Raw genomic sequence first — 14,785 nt, 5'->3', positions numbered from 1 at the left:
TCACTCTTCTCTTCTGCAGACTAAATAACCCAGTTCCCTCAGCCTCTCCTCGTAAGTCATATGCCCCAGCTCCCTAATCATTTTCGTTGCCCTCTGCTGGAATCTCTCCAATTTGTCCACATCCCTTCTGTAGTGGGGGGACCAAAACTGAACACACTACTCTAGGTGTGGCCTAACCAGTGCTAAATAGAGGGGAATAATCACTTCCCTTGATCTGCTGGCAATGCTCCTACTAATACAGCCCAATATACCGTTGGCCTTCTCGGCAACAAGGGCACACTGCTGACTCATATCCAGCTTCTCACCCACTGTAATCCCCAGGTCCTTTTCTGCAGAACTGCTGCTTAGCCAGTCGGTCCCCAGCCTGTAGAGGTGCATGGGATTCTTCCTTCCTAAGTGCAGGACTCTGCACTTGTCCTTGTTGAACCTCATCAGATTTCTTTTGGCCCAATCCTCCAATTTGTCTAGGTCACACTGGACCCTATCCCTACCCTCCAGCATATCTACCTCTCCCCACAGCTTAGTGTCATCTGCAAACTTGCTGAGGGTGCAATTCATCCCATCGTCCAGATCATTAATAAAGATGTTGAACAAAACTGGCCCCAGGACTGACCCCTGGGGCACTCCACTTGATACTGGCTGCCATCTAGACATCAAGCCGTTGATCACTACCCATTGAGCTTGACAATCTAGCCAGCTTTCTACCCACCTTATAGTACATTCATCCAATCCATACTTCTTTAACTTGCTGGCAAGAATATGGTGGGAGACCATATCAGAAGCTTTGCTAAAGTCCAGATCTATCACATCCACTGCTTTCCCCATATCCACAGAGCCAGTTATCTTCTCATTGAAGGCAATCAGGTTGGTCAGGCATGACTTGCCCTTGGTGAATCCATGTTGACTGTACCTGATCACCTTCCTCTCCTCCAAGTGCTTCAAAATGGATTCCTTGAGGACCTGCTCCATAACTTTGCTGGGGACTGAAGTGAGGTTGACCTGTCTGTAGTTCCCGAGTTCTTTCTTCCCTTTTTTAAATATGGGCACTATATTTGCTTTTTTTCCAATAGTCCGGGACCTCCCCCGATTGCCATGAATTTTCAAAGCTAATGGCCAATGGCTATGCAATCACATCAGCCAACTCCCTCAGCACCCTTGGACGTATTAGATCTGGACCCATGGACTTGTGAATGTCCAGCTTTTTCCTTTTGCATACCCAGGCAATACTTTGTGGGCCAGATCCTCAGCTAGTATAAATCACAGTAGTCCATGGAAGTCAGTGGAGCTACATTAATTTACATCATCTAAGGATCTGTTTTTTTTATCTTTAATATCCATATTTTGATATTACACTGCATATTTATTAGGGATAGACAAACTGGTTCACAAAAACATAAAAATCAATCCCAATCTTAAAATTACCCAGTCCCTTTTTGGATTTGGATGAATATCCCTCTCTTCCTTCTCAATCTCTGACGGGTATCTTATTTCCTCCTGAAATCCATCTTGTTACTTGAACAGGTGGTTCACGCTCCACTGGGTCATTTGCTGCCTTCAAGTATCCAGTGTTTTGGAGGCTAATTTCAATCAAAGGCAATTAATTTTTGAGTTACCTGTGACTGTCAAAAGCCAAGAATGACCAACTGAGGAGGTGAGGAATGAATGAAAACTCCCCAAATTCCGTTTGATTCTAGCACTTTCAAATACAACCCACAATATATCTCATCTTACAGGAACTATTCTGTTCTTTTAAAGTTTCATATATTATCTGAACTTGCTGGCAGCATATGCAAAGTGCTGGTGTTTGCTCTTCTTGTGGGAGGGTAAATATTATATATGTATGTATAGGCCAAGATATTCCAAAGCAACCACAATTTTTTTGGAAAGCGGGGGGATATCCAAATTAGGACAGTTTAGCTCTGATTTTTCAGCAGTGTTGAGCATCCACAATTTCAGCTGGAATTAAGTGGAAGTGCAGAAAAAATCAAGCCCAAGAGATACCTGGGTCCAAGATCCAAGAACCGGACATCCAACATCAGTGGTTGCTTCTGATGAAGTTCATGCCATGATCCCATCTTACAATTCTTCTAATAACTAATCTTGTAATTATGAATTATATCAATTTTATCATGAAGATCAGCCCAGTATATCAGGAGAGATAACAGGGGTCACTTGGGCACTAGCCAGAAACTTGCTCTTATTTATAGGACCTCTGATTATGAAAAATGCTGATCTCAACTTGTTCACTCAGGCAGTAGGGAAGACAATTCTGGTGCAGTGTATATCAGACATTTGCATTTGTTAACACAGACCAGGCCCTTAAATATTCAGATTTAAAATTGCCTTTACAGTATAATACCTTTTCCATATTGAAAAAGAAATAGCCAGAGATGTATTTCAATTTTATTTCTTAACTTTAACGCAGCAGTTCCCAAATATTTTGCCTGCATGAATCCATTTTCAGATTTTTACCGCTTCCCTTGACCCCATGCAATGTGGAGGATGGGTTTTTTCACAGTATATTTGGTAAAGCTCTAGAGTTGAGAGTAGCCTCTGAACCTTTTGAGGCTCTTCTAATCACTTAAGGGGCAATAGCTTAGTGGTTTGAGCATTGGCCTACTAAACCCAAGCTTGTGAGTTCAATCCTTGAGGGGGCCATTTAGGCATCTGGGGCAAAAATTTGTGTGGGGATTTGTCCTGCTTTGACCTCCTGAGGTCCCTTCCAACCCTGATATTATATGAATATTTAAATTGCATGGAATAGGAAGTCCTATTTGAAATCTAAACTCATGTTAACTACTGAGGTTTGTTACCTTTTATTTGTTACTCCCCACCACAGTCTTTATACTGAAAATGGCCTAAGAAGATCAAGGACAAAGAGAATGTTTGTGCTGCCTGAGAGCAACTTGCTCTTATGCAACAAGGATAAGTAGATGTAGTTTAAAATGTATTTAGATTTATTTTCTGTTGCCTTTATGCTCTGCAAATGATGGAATGCAAATAATCTGAAAGTGAAATTTTATTGCAAGGTCATCTCCAGATGCTAGCATTTCAAACTTCATTATTTTAAATTCTCTGACCTTATAAAAATGACAGGAGTATAGCCAGCAGGAGTCAGGCCCTCAGATGGTATAAATACAGATAGCTCTACTGATTTCAATTGAATTACACCAATAAATACTTGCTGCAGATCTGCTTATTTTGCTAGGTCTAAGAACTCCCTATTCCCCCCCAAGGTGGCATTATTCTTAGGTGACATGTGTGAAAGTGAAATGAATTATATTAAAGAAATAGAATGAATTAAAGAATGCTGTATGTACCTTTAAGTAGAAATGAGAAATGCTGCAAGCCAGGGGGGCAGGAAAGCAGACATTAACTGCTTAACTTGCCACTTAAGGGCAATTGGTGAAGCATTAGTCTTAGATCGATAAGAGTTAACAAGGAAGCAGGATATGCATATTATGCTCCATGCATATTTTACAATTTTGCTCTCTCTGGCCCTTTGTTTAGTTCGCACCCTTTTATCTGTATAAATAAGACTGTTTGAATCTTGCATGGAGGCTCACATTATCTGAATGTATTAGCAGAGCGCTGTGCTAATAAAACAGAGTGGTCTGACAAACTGAGTCCTGAGTCTAACTTTGACACATGCCACAAAAGAGCTCTGCTGAAGCAGGGCCAGTGCAAGGAAGTTTCACGCCCTAGGTGAAACTTCCACCTTGCACCCCCCGCCAGCCCTGTGGCAGCTTGCCCCGCGGCAGCTCCCCCCCCGCCCTGAGGCGCCCCCTCACCATGGCAGCTCCCCCCCTGGGGAGCTGTGTGGCAGCTCCGCACCCCAGCTCACCTCTGCTCCGCCTCCTCCCCAAGCACGCCGCCCCTGCTCTAATTCTCCTTTCCTCCAAGGCTTGCGGCGCCAAACAGCTGATTAGCGCCACAAGCCTGGGAGGCGGGAGAAGTGGAGCGGCGACCGTACGCTCGGGGAGAGGGCATAGGAATGCTGTTTCTAAAAAAAAAAAAAAAAAATTGGGGGCACCGCTTTTTGACACCCCCAAATCTTGGCACCCTAGGCAACCGCCTAGTTTGCCTTAATGGTAGCACCAGCCCTGTGCTGAAGGCAGCTCGCAAGAACCTCTTGTTAGAATCTGACCACCACCAAACAAAAGAGAAAGAAACCCCAGATGTGTATCCAGCACAGAGGGAGTCAGGATTAAAACCTTGATCCTTCAGTCTCAGGATTCTGCTGACCCTCCTCATAACAATGGATGGGATCAACCAATCAGGAATTTTGAAGACATATAATGAGATTTTAGCCATGTGGTGGAAACCTTGCCAACCTTTTCCTAAGCTTGAAAACACACCAATAAAACATTTTTGGTGCTCTCCAAATAGTAAAAATTAATGGAATACTCAACTTTCACAAACTGTCATAAATACAAGAGTTTACAGTAAATACTGCACAGAGAGTGAACTGGAAAAGTATATCTAGAGAATTTTAAATTCTGCAGCTAATATTTAATTTCACAGCTCTAATAGTGCCCCAGCTAAGGGTTAGGGTTTTTACATTTTGGCGTCTCAAATTGTATTAAATGAGGTGGAATGTTCCTTTAAGAATCTGGCACTTTGAGACTATTGGCTCAAGCAACAAAAGCCCCACCCTTCTGAACACTGACTGTGGGAATAAGAGATGGTGGAGCGCTGTAGTAAGACTTCTCTGGAATTTGAAAAGTAGGATGGCTACTGTACACTGCATTTTGAGCATTCTGGAGCTATGACTCTGTTTATCTGTTTAACTTTATATGTTTCAAAATAAACAGCCTTTATCTGAATAGGCGACAGTTGGAATTCATGTTGTCATTCCAGGCAGAACTTCTCTTCATGGAATGCGTTATATGAAAGAGCCATTATGGAGCTCCCTGAAGAAGACCAAAAGAGCTTTGGAACCTCTTTTCAAGGCACAAGCAGAGAACACAAGACTAATCTAACAGGATGTACAGTATTGTTAGTACTTGCTGTATTTTCTATCAGTGTCATTATGTATCATGGTGCAGCTTCAGAATGCTTCAGAAATTACTAGGCCATCGTGTGAATGCCATACTCTTACTTGTGAGCAGTTACTCACACCCATTGTCCCAATGACTTCAATAAGAATACACATTGGGGTTACTGAGAGTGAGGGGTTCACTATCTGGCCATCTGTGATTAGAAATGATCAGTATCTGGCTCTGTCTTTTAACAAAACAAATCTGTATTTTTATTTAAATATATATGTAGCGCCCCCTCTCCACCAGGCTACCTTCTTTAATGCCAATCTGCTTACAGGTTTTGATGGACAGGCCTGGGTTCTTCTGAATCCCGCCACCCACTCAGCAGGTGTATCTTCTTTGTTTTCCAATTAATTTATTTGGCAGTGTCTCCACTCCCCTCGCTCCTTCCTGGCAGGGTCACCAAGGCAGCTCGGGAGGAAATCTCTAACCCAGGGTAATCCCCACTTACTTGCTAGATAGTTGGAGACTTCCAAGAAATAACACAAACACATACAATATATTCAACACAATAATTATATTAAACAGGAAACAAATATACATAACATGGTAAAACACTATTTTTAGGGTCACCAGTGCCCATGCTGCTAATACCTGTGACTTTCCCCAGTCACGTGACTTGAGGTGACTGGGGAATGTAAGATTAGTGTCCCGTTGGTACATGTACTTTGTTGGGGCCCTTGATGACCTATGATCATGATATCATCTCTGCAGTGGTTTAGCAGTGTGGCTGACTGGGTTCAGTACAGTCCAAAGGACTCACAAGAGGGAGAAGGTGGTAAATCCCTCCCCAGGTTTAATACGCAGCAGGTTGTAAAATCCCCAGACCCTTACTCCCTGGCTTGAGGACACAGCTCAGGGAATAGGGGGTCCCCAAAAGAAATTCCCAGACTGACTAACTAAAAGATGGTGCACTCAAAAACTCCATGAATGATCCTCAGGTTCAGAGATGACTCTGGACTCCTCAGTCACTGCAGAGGGGCTGATCTCTGCTGGCAGGGATCCTCTTCAGGCAGGAATCAGGCTGTTTCGTCCCAGGATTTCCCCTCACCACAAAGGGGTGCAGGGCTCAAGGTGCAGGTTACACAACTGAACTAAAATCCAAACTGTAGTCTCCTAGCCCAGCATCCAGACACACACACAGCAGGCAGCAGCCCTGAACTAGCAGGCAGAGCAGAGCTAACCATGTGGTGACTGGTCTCACCTAGGGAGCTGGAGGGCTAACCCAGCCTGGCTGAGGAAGTTTCCCAGCAAAACTCTACAAACTGGGAATCAGTGGGGAAGGAAAAGCTGAGGGATCTTGCTTTCAGATCCCTAGAGCCCAGTTCTCAGGGGGAACCCTTCATGCAGGCCTGGGACTCACCAGCTCCCCACACAGCCAGTCCTGCCCTTGCCCTGGCTGGCTCCAGACTGACTTAAAAATGGCTTCTCCCTTTTCCTGAACTCCCTCGGAGGGGCATCTCACTCCCTATTGGTTGCCAGGCAGACTCTGAGTTTGCCTTGGCTCCCCCTGCCAGCAGACAGGGCCCCAGGAATCTAGGTAATCTCCTTGGTGGGAAATGTGTTTGCATTATTCAGCCAGCTGTAATCAGCAGTGCTGTTCTCTAAGCATGTTGGTGTTTGTGCCATCCTCATCAGCAAACTTGATACCCAATGCCAACTTCTGGAAACATATTGACAGTAATTCGGGACAATTGCGGCTAGGGCCCAGCAGAATTTTCTGATGCTTTTTCCCTCAAGCCTCCATAAGGCTGTACAGAGGCTGACTCTGCTCTAGCTCTCTGGAGAAAAGCAGAAATACTGCAGTGCTGCAGGCATTTCTGATCAGTGTGAGGCTTACTTCATAGAGGGATAGAGCTGAGCTGTGTACTGCTGACCCCGAGTCTCCTTCCGTCAAAGAAAGGATGGAAAGAGCCCAAATAAGTGAAAAGAGGGCAGGGGAAGCTCCCCGTGAATGGTGGGCTGGAGGGATAGAAGGGAATGAGTGGAAGCAGGGGGAGAGGGAGCTGGCTTCAGGCTAGGAATAAGTGTCCCATGTGTTCCTCTCTGCTCCTGGGCCTGTTCTAGCCCCTCCATGTCCTGCTCCTTGACTCAGATGTGTGTGTTTACACAGGGGTGGATCCCCCACAATATTTCCATGGCTGGTGTGTTCTCTACCACCTCCTCCCAGCATTCTGCTGCCGTGAGCGGAAAGAGAGGGAGCGAGAGTCAGGACAAGTGGATCTCGGTAATGGGAGGGAAAGAGAGAGTAAGTGGGGTAGTTTTCTTACATGGAGGAATAGCAAAGGAAGGTAGCAGGGGAAATTGAGGGTGGGGCTGTCTGCACAGGGGAGGGGAAGTTGGCAGTGGGAGAAAGTGGGTGGAGGGCATTTTGGGAAGGGCATAGAAGATGACAGTGCACTGCACAGGCAGCATAATAGGAGAGCTTGCAAAGGGGAGGGAATCCTTGCATGTTGGGGAGGAGGGAAAGGAGGCAGTGGGAGGAGGCGCTGATGTAGAGGCAATGCGAGCGAGAAAGAGTTCCTTCGTTAGGGTGGGAGTGAGGGAAGGAAAGAGCTGTTTCTGCCATGTATATAGACCCTACAACCCATACCTAAAATCAAAGTCAGTCCGTCCACATTCAGAGACAGTAAAATGAGGGACTGGCTGCATGTTGCACTTCAATTTGAACCCCACTCTGCTCCCAGAATGGGAGATTTTAACATTGACTTAAAGATCTGGCCCCTCACGTGTCTTTCTGAGTGCACAAGGCAAACTCAGAAAATATGCATATTCCAGATAGGTGGTTCTGGTAGTGCTGTCTATTAAGGTTGCCAGACACGTCCCATAATAAGACTCTGTTTTCAGTGACTTATAACTTTGCCAAACTAACTGCTTGGGGTGAAATTTCCCATGCATAGTGGCTCTGTCAGGTGGAAATGCTTTGGAATGTTTCAACCAAGATGGCTCACCCACTTCTGAGAGCGAAGCAAGGGTAGGGGAAATCCACTATTTTTTCAATTAAAATTTTTTTTTAGCAACCTCTCTTCTTTGAGAAGGTCTAGCATCATCTCACTTTTGAGCTGGGACTTGAAATTGGCAGGACACTGGCGTTTGTCAGGAATGCTGTTTCTACAAAGATCTACCCAAGTTTGCACCAAAAGTATAAATCTTTGAAAAATATCATTTGACACATGCTCAGTAGAGACTTAGTTTAAACCGTAAAATCCACAAATATTCCATGGGTACTGAGAATGTTCTAGCGTTTCACAGCGCCGAGTGCTGGCTGCACTGTACATGCACCGTCCCCAGAGTGAGTGAGCATGCTGTAGCCCAGAGTTGCTGATGCAAAGCTGGAATTTCCCTGTAAATGCTGTTTCTGGCTGCCCTGAGCAGACCACTGGAACTGAGAACAAGGAACCTGTCTCTTCTGTGCCCTCAGTGACTCCCCTACTAGTAGCCAGGAAGCATGGAGAGAAATCCACTGGGCTTGAATACAAAGGAGACAAGAGACAGATAGGGAAGGGAAAGACTGAGATTGGAGAAGGACCCTGATAAGACTGGAACTGGAGCTGGTGGAAGGGGAATAGGGGAAACTGTGACTGGGAGTTGTTGGGGATTGGGAACCAATGGTGGGGAGGTAGAGAAAAGCCTGGGGCTGGTTGCTGGTGGTGGTGGTGGGGACAGAGGAAAAGCTGGGGCTGGCTGGCCAAGGAGACTAGGACTGGAAGCCAGCTGAGGTGGGTGTGGGGCTCTGAGACCATATAAGCTTATGGAAAAGAGAGTAGGACTGTCTGGACAAGGAGACTGGGAGACAGTAAAAGGAGGATGAGGGGAGGGGAAGCAGATCTGACAAGAACTGTGGTATAGTGGGGCGAAATTGAAACTGGCTGGGCAAAGAGACTGGGACAAAGATTGAACAGGTGGGGGAGAAAGCTGACATTGGATGAGGAATATAGGGAGGGAGACTGGCATCAGGAACCAGAGGTGGCGTGGAAATGGGGTGAAGGATGGAACAACTGGAACCGAGCGGGAGGGGAGAGGCAGATCATATGAGGAGCTAGAAGGGAGCAACTTGGACTGGCTGGGCAAGAGAACTGGGACTAGGAATGGTGGGGTTGCGAATGTGAATTGGGGGTGGGTAGAGACTAGGAGGGGGGTTGACATTGGGACTTGGATGTGGGGCCCAAAGTCCAAGACTAGGACTGGGTGTGCAAGGAGAGTGGGAATGAGAAGCCTGAGGAGTAGAGACTGGGATGAGGAGCCAGGATATTCTATTGATATTCACCCCTTCTTGTCAACTGTTAGGAATGGACCACATCCACCCTGATTGAATTGGGCTCATTAGCACTGACCCCCACATTTGGTAAGGCAACTCCCATCTTTTCATGTGCTGTATATTTACACTTGCCTACAGTATTTTTCACTCCATGCATCTGATGAAGTGGGTGATAGCCCACGAAAGCTTTTGCCCCCCCAAAATTTGCTAGTCTCTAAGATCTGTGCAGTGGATCTACAGGTTCCAATTAGAGCTGATTGGAACACCTTTACCAAAATGTATTTTTGCTGGCATATGCTGTTTTGTTGAATCTGCGATGTTTCATGGGGACATATCTGTTTCAATGAAGATTTCGTCTGGAGGGTTTCTGAAGTCCAGGCCTTCTGAGGACCAGATGGTCACTTCAGACTGGAGAGAGAGCAAGCGTGCAACCAGAATCAAAGACTTGACATTTTCAAGGAGAAAAGAGCAATTCTGACACAATTCTTTTGTGGAAATATTTGAAAGGTTTTGTTTTTTCATTCCAGTGAGGAACAAAAACAAATGTCAAAACCTTTAACTGTTGCAAACCAGAATTATCATCCTCTGGTCAACTCTGCTTCCAGCCCTGCTGATGAACCAGGTGGAAGTCAGTATGATCCCAGGTGCTACAATATGTTTTTTCAGGTTTTTTTTTTTTTTTTTTAAACCTAGAAATGTAGACAACAAACTATGTTAACAGAACATTAAGATTGCTAAGTCAGTAACTCAAAAGTTAGGTAATGCCAATATTAAGGTTACCTGTGAAACTTAATTCATCCCCCTGGTGTGCATTCAGTGTGGTAGTGTCTGTCTTTATCTATATAATCACATCCTATTTTTTTTCAACAGGAACTGTATCTTCGTCAAGAAACAGAGTGGATATGCTCTGAGGAGAAATCAGGGTTGTGTAGTAAACGAGGCTGTTGTGTGTAGGACCCCTGCCTCAACAGGTCCTGACTTTTATTTTCCTGGTAGGTGCTCCACCCCCCCACCCTCCGCCGCTCCACCTCTTCTAGCCCTCCCACTCCGCCCCATCGCCGCCTCCTCCCCTTCGCCCCTCCCGCTCACTTCTCTCCGCCCTCTCCTGAGCACCTCCTGCTAGCCACTGAACACCTGATTGGCGCCAGCCCAACAGCTGAGCACTCTCTATTTTTTTCACTTGGGTGCTTGATCCCTGGAGCACCCATGGAGTTGGTGCCTATGCCTGCCTCATTAGTTGTAGTAACCAAAAGATGTGTAGTGAATGACGCAAGGGACTGCAGGAAGAGATAGGACGGTGTCATGGTTAAGGCAGTTGAATACTGCCCTGGGGAACTGGATTTTATCCTTGCCTCTGCCACAGAGTTCTATTTGATGCCAAGCAAGTCACTTAAACTAAAGTTTCTATGGGGGCTGGGTCACTTGGGGTTATAGACTCATCATTTTCTGGATACCTGACTTGAGATCAATTTGCAGAAGGGCTGAGCAGTCACAGCTGCAATGGAAAACAGTGGGAGTTGTGCTTGGAACATATAAAGTGCTATATAATGCTATGTACTCTGGGGAAAAAAATCAGATTTTAGGCAGCTGAAATTGGGCACCCAAATTTAGTGGGCATTTTTACCTTAATCTTTGTGTCTCAATTCCCCATCTGCAAAATGAGGATAATTCTACTGCCTCCCCTCACAGAGGTGTTGTGAAGATAAGTTAATGTTTGTGAAGCACTCAGCTACTATAGTAATGAGCTCTGTGGAAAAGCACACCAGAAAATTAATAATTCTGTTTTCAAAATGGGGGGTGTTGAATAATCTGCAGTAAATAAGGCATAGGACATACACTGAACAATGATTAAAACAGAATATCGAATAGCTGCTCATTGAGCGAGCACTGTCCATTCTTTGTACTGAATGCGGAAGATGTTCTATGGAAAAAGTATTACTGTACATGAGTCTGTAATTAAACACTGTATTATAATGCAAACACACAAGGGGCCAAATTAAGGTTGCACAGATTAACTTAATTCTAGCACTTCCTAATTTTCCAGTGCTTGACTTTGCAATCTTAAATGTTCTTTTAGTTTGTGTGTAATATATTGTATGACACACATCTCTTTTCCTATAACTAGTCTTTGTTGCCTTTTTTAGGAGGTTAATATTGTTATTTTGGATAATATGGGTTATAGGCTCACCAACTGATCTGATCAGAAGGTAATAAGGTTCTTGTCCTGGAATCAGGTTACACAGAGTTGCAAGGACCCCTGGGGTGTGTGGTGACAAGGACACTCCCACTGAGACAAATGTAGACTTAAAGACTTTTATTGAGGTAAATGGAATAGTAATCAAATAGTAATCAAATGCTAAAATAATCAGTTACAAAGGCAATAATATTGTTCTAGAGATACATGTGATATTATATACTATAGAGCCTTTGATTAATATACTCACACCCTTCCTTGATAACTTGGTGGTAAGCGACAAAGGACCAGCTTGCCTCTGGCATGCCAAGAGATTTCACGTCCAGGTACTTCAATTCTTGAGTGGGAGGTGCAGAGCTTAGGAGAAGCTAAAGAGCTAAGAACTAAAGAAGTTAATTTAGAGTTTTACTTAACTAACTGACTTAAACTTACAATTAAGAACTAACAGACTAATAGACTGGTACACAAAGACCTAAGAACGAAGAAGCCTTGAAGCTTGAAGCTCTCTTAGCATGGGGGTGTCTTATAGAGCTTGAACACTTCAGCCTTCCTTCTATGTCCAAACTTAGTTTCCTCACCCACAGAAATGTTGGGGTACACTTATCCATAGGTTGGTATGTTTGTATGTATTGATGACATATACAGACATATTAATGACATTAACTCATTCTCAGATTTGTTATTTCTGTCCTAACTGGTTATTTTGGTTCTTTCCAAGTTCCAAGTTGCAGTGTACCTATTAAGTTTAAAAGGGTATGAACTTAGGAAGCCCCCTATACCAACCTGCTTCAACGCATCCTTTATCTATCTATGTTAAAGGTTGCAGCCATATATGGACCTTATGCTTTAACTCATCACCACCTATCTAGGTGAAAGGTCCCAAACATATTTACATTGACTTAGCCTTAGCTCAACATGCAGGATGTGGTCTGTAGGTCCCTTGTGTTACAGCCCAAAATACTCTAATATAAACCTATTATAATAAAACAAATAATCAAACCCATAAGAAAATAAGAAACCTATAAGAAAAGATATATAAGCAAGCAGGTTAGCCCTATAGATATATGCACATATTTTCACAGCCTGTATGTAAACACTTCTGATGCATCATTTCAACCAAACCCATAGGCGGTGCCATTCATAGGTGTGCTCTTTTATGGTAGGGGGCAAATGCTTGCAGTGTATTCCTGTATAGCAGCAGGCAAGTATTAGTGGAATTCTCTGCTACAGTGTATGCACTTTACTTAAAAGGCCACAGTATGGGCAAGAGTAAGATTATCTGAGTCATTGAGACAGTTACCGTTACTAGTCAGTTTCAGACTGGAATTTTATGTCTAGTCACTGCCCTGTTTTCAAGCCAGACTGGATTATACAACATGCTGACAAGTACTGAGAAGAAATCCTGCATCTAGGCAAATGTACAATAAAATCCAGGTCATTTTTCTGAATAGAGGTTGGGGCTATTGTTTTTGTTTTGATTTGGGGTTTTTTGGAAGTAAATGTGTTCAGAACAAAATATAGACTTGTGTCTGGATTTCTTTCTGCTGCAGAATAATAATCTTCTATCATCTTGTCAATTTTTCCAATGCCTGCTCAAGCGTTCTGTCAACAAAGGCTGAGCAGTTGCAGAGGAGTCTACAGGTGTCTAGTTCATCTTTATTTTCAAAGCAGGAAATATCTGGTGACAGGAAGCACCATATTGAGGCTAAAGAATAAAATGGGAAATTATGGACCTGTGATTTCAGGGTTATGAGTATCAGTCTTTGTCAAGGTAGAAGCCTAGGATCGGGTAACATGCCAGCCAGGCTGCATGAATTTAGTTTCTTCTAATCTAAGAAATACTTCAATTATTTTATGCAACACAGTCTTTTGATTCGGGGAGGTAGAGACAGATAAAGAAGTTGCTATGCAACCAAGCAGCCAGCTGGTGAGCTGAAGAATCCAGAAACAGGAAAATGTTTGCAATTAGGAATTGTCTGAAAAATACTAAAGGTAAAGTTTTAAGGTTGCTTCCCACTTTCACATTGACCATCGGATCTTAAAGACGTGTAAATGTACATCAGTAATCATTAGTGAAGAACTGAAGAGTTGTCACTCAGATCCAGATTAGATATAGCCTTGTAGTTCAGCTGTGAGGCCAGAAGACGAATAAAATTTGGATTTAGATTCAGTGATGATGAAATCCCACAAAAAGTTTATATCAGGGTTTTTGTTTTTTTTTTCCATTTTGAGTCTTGTTCGCAGCAGAGCTTGAAAATTGGACTCTCCGTAGCTTTTTAAAATGCAACCTGAATTAGAGCCAAGGCATTGGTTCAGATCTGGGATTTGAATCTAGTATTTGGCAAAAGAGGTTATATTTTAATTTCGGCACTGAAATGATGTATAGTTCACGGTGTTGCATGATTCTGACACACAAACAGGTGAAACTTGATCAGTTTGCACCCCAAACCCTAAATGATTTTCAACGTCTGAACTTACATAGATCATGTGTGGGTAAAATGTCAGCATGAACCTGTGCGAAGTGAAACTACTGAATTTTGATGAGTTTCAAACCCAGGTTTAGTAGGAGAATTGATTGTCTGTAGAAATCACGGCAGTCCTTTCTAAAAATGAAGACATAGTAGGCAGAAAATCTGGCATTATTCCTCCCTTCACTCATAGTTGTGAAAGGAAGTATATCTACTGTTAGGAAGGCCTGAACTTGCTATCTTGAGTCTTTTACTTAAAATGGAAAAAAAAAGTTGCCATGGAAAAACTTGGCTCTTTCTCCATCACTGACATATATATACCATCAATTAGCAAAACTTGATGGGAGCAGTTTTAAAGAAGTTTTATAACTGACTTTCTGCAACAGGACATAAAACATAGGCTGTAGCTATCACTTGTACCATATAATTAGTTGATAAATTCCAGGCTCAGGGATATGCAGGACTATAAACAAGTCTCATACTGCATTATTTTTTTCTATATAGGCTACAAAGATAGTTTATACATCATGACTTAGAATTAATGTTATTGAATAAAGCACTGCTTCCTGCTGCACTCACGGTCATAATTCATCTGCGGGGTTATGCAGATTTCCTATTTGTTGAGATTGATGTTTAAGCAACTGACAAATGGCACCACAAATCCTTAATCGAATTATAGCCTTATTACTCAGGCTGGCTCTGTACATTGTGATAGATAATATTTAGAAAGTAATTACCATATTAAAGTAAAAATCAAAGCACCAAAGTAATAGCTCCAATTCTGAATGTATAAGCAAGGAAAGAAAGAGAAAATATAATTATA

This window comes from Trachemys scripta, chromosome 9 (genome assembly GCF_013100865.1).
Source record: "Trachemys scripta elegans isolate TJP31775 chromosome 9, CAS_Tse_1.0, whole genome shotgun sequence".
Classification (NCBI taxonomy): Eukaryota; Metazoa; Chordata; order Testudines; family Emydidae; genus Trachemys; species Trachemys scripta.
The sequence above is the reverse complement of the archived record's forward strand: the minus strand, read 5'-3'. Positions refer to the sequence as shown.